The following is a 7673-nucleotide window of genomic DNA, read 5'->3' as shown; positions in this document are numbered from 1 at the left end:
TTCAGTCATATAGAACTAAGTTGAGACTATAGATCTCATCTATTCGGTATACTATGTAAATAGATATACCTTCATTCAAATCATTCTCTCTTGCGTAGATCTTCATTTACACAAGTACACAATTTTATCTTGCCTTGTGTGTTGTGTCCTCATTTTTCTCCCACTCTATCTTTAGAATAAATACACTATAGATTCAAAGATAGCATATGAGACACAAATTAATGATGTTGAAGTATAAGGAGAACTATCTCATAGATAGACTAATAGTTATTGATTTCATATGTGTACTTGGTGATTGACAATCCTTTAAGAGAGTTCATAGACTCAAAATAGCTTTATAAATGATCATACACAAGCCTTAAGCATGTGGACATATAATGAAACCCGTCATTATATTTGTCTATTAGATCACTTTAAGTGAATAATCTTATGTTTCAAAGTGCAAGCATTTAAAGATGAATTTTAGAACATAAAAGGATAAATGATAAAACGGGTGACTTGGGTTGCAAACCAAGTCACCATTATGTTGGGAAATGTGTCCTCAACAATAGTGCGATCACATGATTTAAATATCATTATTAAATCTCATATAAAGAATACGTAAGGGATGATTCAATGATATAGTCAACTGATCAACATTAATCGGTAACGATTGGCTTGCTAGAGTTTGACGTTACTGTCGTGGGACGGTGGTGGTCAGTTGATCCCTTAAGGTCACACCTAAAGGATGATGCCCTTATCTATAAACTTAATTAATTGTATGTTGATACAAGTTGATTAACTCCTTAAAGATGAACAATTTATATTTATGAGAGGAAATATGCATCTTATTAAAATGTGATTAAATAAGATCATATTTAGTGGATTAATATGTTAATTCACTAAATTAAGTTGAGGTTTTAGAAAAGTTTCGAGGTAGAGGTAATTAGTTATTTACATTTACAAGAGGTTGTGAATTTAACTAACTAGCTATTATGGGACCCATTATATGTTGATATAATGATATAATATTACTCAATAAGTTGAGTGAATATATGTTTATTAATTTGTGTCATAATTGTTGTATGATCAAATTAATATTTAATTATGTAAGATAATTAATCATAAGACTTATAAGTATTTGTGGGACAAATATTATAAGACAAAAATGGACCCAAATAAACTATGCCAACCGTCCATTTAGAAGCATGGTGGAGTTGCTTTGGTTTTTGTCATTTCTTGTTGGAAGATTCTCCAACAAATTATGGCATGCTTACACTACTACCTAAAACTTTTAGAGCATTTGTAAAAGGGTTTTTTGAGAACTAAAAATGCTCTTATTAAGAGCATAGTGGCCGGTCCAAATAACATTCAACAACACTTTTGTTGTTCTTATTTTTCTCTCTAATTCTCTAAAAGATGCTTAATGTTTACAACATGCAAAAACCTCTCTCTTGTTCATAGTTTTTCCTCTAAAACTTGTGAAGTTTGATTCAAATTGTTCAATAAAGATTACTAATATTATTAGTGTAAAATATGAGTATTAGTAATCAATTTTAAGGTAAACTACTAAACAAATATCTAGCAAATATTATTTAGTGGGGATAAGGGATAATCTTGGGTGCAATCAAGAGGAGTGACTTCTATACATGAGGTCTTGGAGGATCATCCTATTACTCATCATAGCTCAAGAACAAGTGAAGGTAGGAGACCTTACTTGTGCCGATAAAACCGAAATCAACAATGTAAGGGACATTGTTTTCTTATAAATCTCTTATTTTGTTATGCATGCACTAGATCTAAAGAATAAATTATAAACAATTAATTTGTTCACTATTAGAGGAGTCTAATAATAGGTATATGAACATAACAAGTGGTATCAGAGCATAAGGATGTTGCATGCATAATCGGTTATTGTTTTTCCGAGTTAAAAGGTTAACATATAAAACTAAAAATTTGTGATTTATAAGTATAAGCCACGAAATCACCATGCATGTTATATATTCTTGTCCTAAAATGTTTTTAGGTCATTTTTATGATTCATGGAAATTTATTGCTCATTTTAAGGATTTTTGGTCATTTTATTACATTTTTATGACTAAAATGGGAATTAAAATGCTAAAAATAGTTAAATTTCGTTTCTGACCTTGAAAATTTATTTGACCTCACATGCATATTTTACAATTTGTGTGTAAAAGGACGAGTTAATTTGATTAATTTTGCATGATTTATGATTTTTATGAGATAAAAATGGATTAAAAGAGGTAAAATGGTTAAAAATAGTAAAATTTCGAATTAAGCCATGATCTTTTAATATGATGTCACATGCAAGATTTACAGAGAGTATGTAAATTTCTAGATTTAAATATCTTCTTTAGCATAATTTATGGATTTTTGAGTAAAAATGGCATAAATAGTGACTATTTTAGCAAAAATTAGCTAAAACGTATTGCATGGCTTGAGAAAATTATTTTAAGTTGCATTAATATCCCACTAATCAGATCTAAAGTTGTAAAAATTATTGGTTTAATTTTCGTATACTTTATACATTTTATGAGATAAAAACGATAAAAATGCAACTATATTTTCTCAAAATTAATTCGAAAATTTTAACCATGTTTTTTGACATTATGAGGGTCATGGAATTATTCCAGAATATTCAAAAATTTAAAATTCAAATTTTGAAACTTTTATGATTTAATTTGGATTTATTTCATATAAATAATGTTTTTAAGGTAAAAAATGAGCATAAAATTAAATCAAGTTGAATTATTGTCAAAAATTTAGTGATGACTGATTTTTGAGTCCTAAAATGTGTTAGGATAATTAACTTGAGTAAGTGTTAATTAGTGATTTTAAAAGGTTATTATCACGCATTTCCATGAAACCGGGTTATATGTACGACATAAGTTAAATAGGGCGATTTGGCACACGATTTTGCATGATAGGTACATATTATAATGCTGCATATTTCAATTGTTGAATTTTTTTTATTTATATAATTTTGAATTATGTAATTTTATCTTAGTATGGCCTTAGTTTTAATCGATATTACCCGTAATGAAAGGGAATATTGATTCGGTTGTAATTTAATGTGATCTCGAATCACTTTTATTTTATTTTTATTAGTTTTTTCATTTTACAAATGTATAATAGGAATAGCTTTGTATTTTTATTATTATTTGTAATTATGGAGCTTCTTCAAAGACGGTGCCATTCGGAAAGGTGATCCGACAAAGACGGTGTCTTGGAAGGCGTGCCAATTGAAGATTCAAGGGACCAAAGGAGTTGGTTTCCGAATATGTAATAGATTATTTGATTTTCTATTTTAGGAAGGCCATACTAGGAATTTTATTTATTTATTGCTTTGCATTTCTTTTAATATGTTGCATGCATTGCCAAATCGCCATAACAACACATGCATATCTAATCGAGTCATCGACCGTGTCAATTATAATTATCGTAGTTCACCGCTTTAGTTCACTAAAAATGTGATAGATAATAAATTGACAAGACCTCTCACATACCATAATTGAGATAAAGCCTTACCAAATAGTAGAAACCCATGAAGTACCAATTTCATGAGGGAGTTAATCCGGCTTCACCGTAATACAAACCTTGTTACGTTGGCGAAGTGGGGTAGTAAAATGTTATTACGTCGAAATTTGGATTGAGCTCAACGGAAGTATTGTTGACCGTAGTCACATGTGTTCCGGGCTAAAGATGAAAATTAGAGTAATTTTTATCGACCGAGAGTTCTAAAAGTAAAATCGATTAAAGAGTTAATCCACCGAGTTTTATTAATAAGGGATGAATTGGCTCACCGTGCCCGAGTTGATATGAATTTGGATCTCGGAATCATTTATGTAGTTGGGTGGAGGTCACTATATAAATGCAATACTTGTAGTTAATTTACGAGTATTATTAAAACGATGGATATTAATTATTTCCTTCATTTCCGTTTTTTGTAGTTAATTATTCGCAATGAATTCATCTTATACTCCTACACCAATCACCTTAATTCATAGCTCCAATCATACGATGAAAAATGCTCCGATTATGACAATGATGCGATTTGAGAATTACGCGTTGGCATTAGTAAGAATGGAAATCTTTGTCTTTTTACTACTTCTTCACCTCCCACTCACATACTCATGCCTACCTCTCAGGTAAGAGGATCATATGAGGGGAATCTCGCAGATTCCAAGATATCCTTGTTTGATGAAACAAGGAGAAATATCAAGTTAAGTGGGAGTTCTAGCAAGAGTGTCCTTGCAAATGTAAGAAGTATTGGTATTAATAAAGGAAAATCAAAGAAAAGTAAGAAACCCAAATCCGATTGTGAATTGGAAGTTGATAGTGAGACTACCACAAAACCAAGATGGGTATCCAATCCTACCATGAATATCATTATTTTAATTTCATGGGCCAATGGAAGCATATTTGCCCCAAGTATTTAGAAGATATCAAAGTTGGGCTTGTTACTCCAAGTGGGACTTGGAAATGTGGAAAAGCTAAACAAGAGTGATATGAATCTCCGACAACGAAATGGAGCTCGGGTAGCCACCACTTCAAGAGAAATTTATATACTTGTTTTTGCTAAAAACTTTGAGTTATGATTTACATAATTGTTATTATGTTCCCACTTAGTCTAAAACATCATTTCAATGTGAGACATGAAAGGATCTATATTTTGTCCTCAAAGACAATTGTTGTATTTTATTGAAAATAGACATGGATGTGAGCCATGTTACTTATCTTTATGATACACAAGTTTTAGACAGTTCCAACTCATGTAAAGATATCTACATAATACGCACCAAAAGACTCATAACAAGTAATCCAAATGATTTGTACATTTGATTTTTCAATTAGGTTACGTAAATGAGAAACGCATTAAAATGCTAGTGTCGACTAGAATTATTAGACCATTTGATTTTCAATCATATGGAATATGCGAATCTTGTCTCCTTTGCAATATAATTTGTACTTCCTTTAGTGGTAAAGGGCCACAAGCAAGTGATTGTTAAGACTAATACATGCCGATGTATGTGTTCTAATAAACATCACCGCAAGGGGAATTTATGATTACTTCGTCACTTTTACCGATGATTCAAGTAGATAAGGGTATATTTACTTAATCAAATAAAAGGTGAAACATTTGAGAGATTTGAGAAGTTTCTTAAATGACGTAGAGAACCAATTGAATAAAGTTCTAAGCATTACGACCCAATCGTAGTGGCAAAGATCTAAGTAATAAATTTGATTTATTAAAGATGGATTATGACCTAGCGTCACTACCCATAAGATCAAACTAATATGAGTCGGTTTGAGTTGATGAACTCAATTTTGGGAATTTGCAATCCAAAACGGACAAGTAATTCTAATTGGATGGTCAACCATGAGATACCTAGAATAGAGAGTCTATCAAACAGATGACATGGATAAGACTCGTATATTATCAAGCTGCCATGTTAGGATGGCCTTTTGAAAGCTAAACTCCATTAAAATATATATGTTTGTGACTCACAAAGCTATCTCTCAAGAAATTAGGTGTATTTCTGAGAGATAGAGTGGGAGTAGATTGAATCGTCACAAACATCTCTTTTAGTTGAAATGTTACTTTGTGAAAGTAATAGAATTATAGAGTGGGAGTTGGTATTGAACTATAGTCTCTGAAGATAGATTGAGAGCATAGTTCAGTGGGAGTTTATCGCACATGTTTTCTTGTTCTAAAATATTACTTTGTGAAAGTAATAGTATCATGACCTTGTTACATACGAGCCGAAGCATTACAATCCAAAAATTGTTGCTCATGAGTAGATTTACTTTAAAGTGAGGGTCTCTTTAAAGATAAATAGAGCTTTAGAGTACTCAAATGCATAAGATTTATATGAAGATATTGATCAAGATAAATTGTGTTAGGAATTGCCGCATTTCATTGATAAATGGCAAATAAAAATTCGCTTTTCTAAAATGGGAATTTAGAGAAGGAAGTGTTTGAAACACAAAATCTTAGATGAAGATCTAAGAATCCTAACATATTATGCATAGCTATCTTAAGTGATCACAAGATGGTCTTAAGCAAGCATTAAAGGATTATACTTTTCGTTCATGTGATTATAGTGAATTGTTTCATTCACATGATTGAAGAATCATGATATACATGAAGTTAAGTGGGAGCTATAATTGTTTCTCCATGTCTTATATGTTGATAACATATTACTCATTGAGAATAATATACCAATGCTCTCTTCTGGTAAGAGTAATTGGGAGACATGGAAAGGGATGCAAAGTATTCTAGATTTTGAATCTAGGTGAGAGAATATTGGCATTGAGTTGAGAGTCTTATGAGGATAAGATATTTCACTTCTGTTGTACAACAACAAAGTTGAATGGCTTATTCATGATGATGAAAGTGGAATTACTATGATGGAATCATAGTCGTTCACTGAACCCATCAAGTTGTTGATTACATGAAATCAATTGCTAATGTTTCCGCCATTAGAACGATTATGTATGCCAACAGACGCACCTGGTGTGATGTACCATTTGCTAGGTACATTATAAGTCAATAATAAGTTAATTCATAAGATGGGCTTGTGAAAGCCTTAAAGTACAATTGATGACTTGTACACATGTTTGGATGATAAACTAAGTTAAGGTGTTGAAGGGTTGCACCAACTTTAGTTTCCAAGCTTAAAAGGATTTGATGAAATCCTAAGCTAATGTTATTGACAAAGGAGTAAGAAACTAAGAAATGTGTTTTAGTTTCGCACATTTCAAATTCTACAAAAGGAATCTAAGTAAGTTGTGATAAAATGGTCAACGTAGGGATTAAGGGTGAATCCCTCTACAAATGACTTTATCACAAGTTATGCGATAACAGTGGGAGATTCTTTCAAGTCAAAGAGCTCAGGTCTAGTATGAAGTTTAGACATATACTTAGAGAAATTCATGTCATTAAGAGATGACATTGAATGGAAGGAAATAGCAATTAAAAAGGTTGGAATATATGGATATCAGGTATATCCACTTGCCAAGCTTGTATTGCATTTTAACTAGTGTTATAATACACTAAAGATTATAGAATATGAAGTAGTAATAGTGTATTGACTGTTCATATGTGATAATCACATTTATCGTTTGAGTTTTATTAAACTCACCCGCTACCTTGTCATATTCGAATGGGTTGTAGAGACAAATTGAACCCCATTAAAGTGAACTGGATTGACATGGTATTCGCCCCTAGTTACTTATATGAGGTGACGTCTCGAAATGACTAGAGTGTGATGCGATTGATGGCAAGTTCAAGTGCCATAGAGTCATATGGGATGACTAGTCGATCACATAGGCAGACTGTATGGGACAATCGTCGGGCGGTGACCGCTTATAGAGTTCGGTAATTCATAAAGCCTGGTCGTGGCAAGAGCTACTATAGTATTCTTATGAGTCGATTCTTTTGACTAGAGACTATTCGCCCAAGTTGGCACAGCTTCTGATTAGCTTTGATTTATACTCTACGATTTCGTAAATGAGGTCAAACTGGGTATATTTTGGGTTATGATGGGTGTGGGTGAACGAAGGGAATAGGGCGATAGGAATTGTCCACCCCTTGTCAGGGTTGTTTGAAATCTCAAGGCCACTCGAGGAGTAGTTAACTGGAAATGCGTGGCCACGCTCGGAAGGTATCT

The 7673-nt window shown here is 32.2% G+C and overlaps 1 long non-coding RNA gene across 1 annotated transcript; it reads left to right on the top strand.

Annotated features, from left to right (window-relative positions):
* The first annotated feature begins 1495 nt into the window (after positions 1-1495).
* Positions 1496-4736, top strand: LOC141614507 (uncharacterized). Its single transcript, XR_012529342.1, has 2 exons — positions 1496-1724; positions 4149-4736. It is a non-coding gene; the product is annotated as an uncharacterized LOC141614507 (long non-coding RNA).
* The last annotated feature ends 2937 nt before the right edge of the window (positions 4737-7673 follow it).

The sequence above is a fragment of the Silene latifolia genome, chromosome 11 (assembly GCF_048544455.1).
Source record: "Silene latifolia isolate original U9 population chromosome 11, ASM4854445v1, whole genome shotgun sequence".
Lineage (NCBI taxonomy): Eukaryota > Viridiplantae > Streptophyta > Magnoliopsida > Caryophyllales > Caryophyllaceae > Silene > Silene latifolia.
Note: the sequence above shows the minus strand (reverse complement) of the source record. Positions and strands in the feature narration are given on the sequence as shown.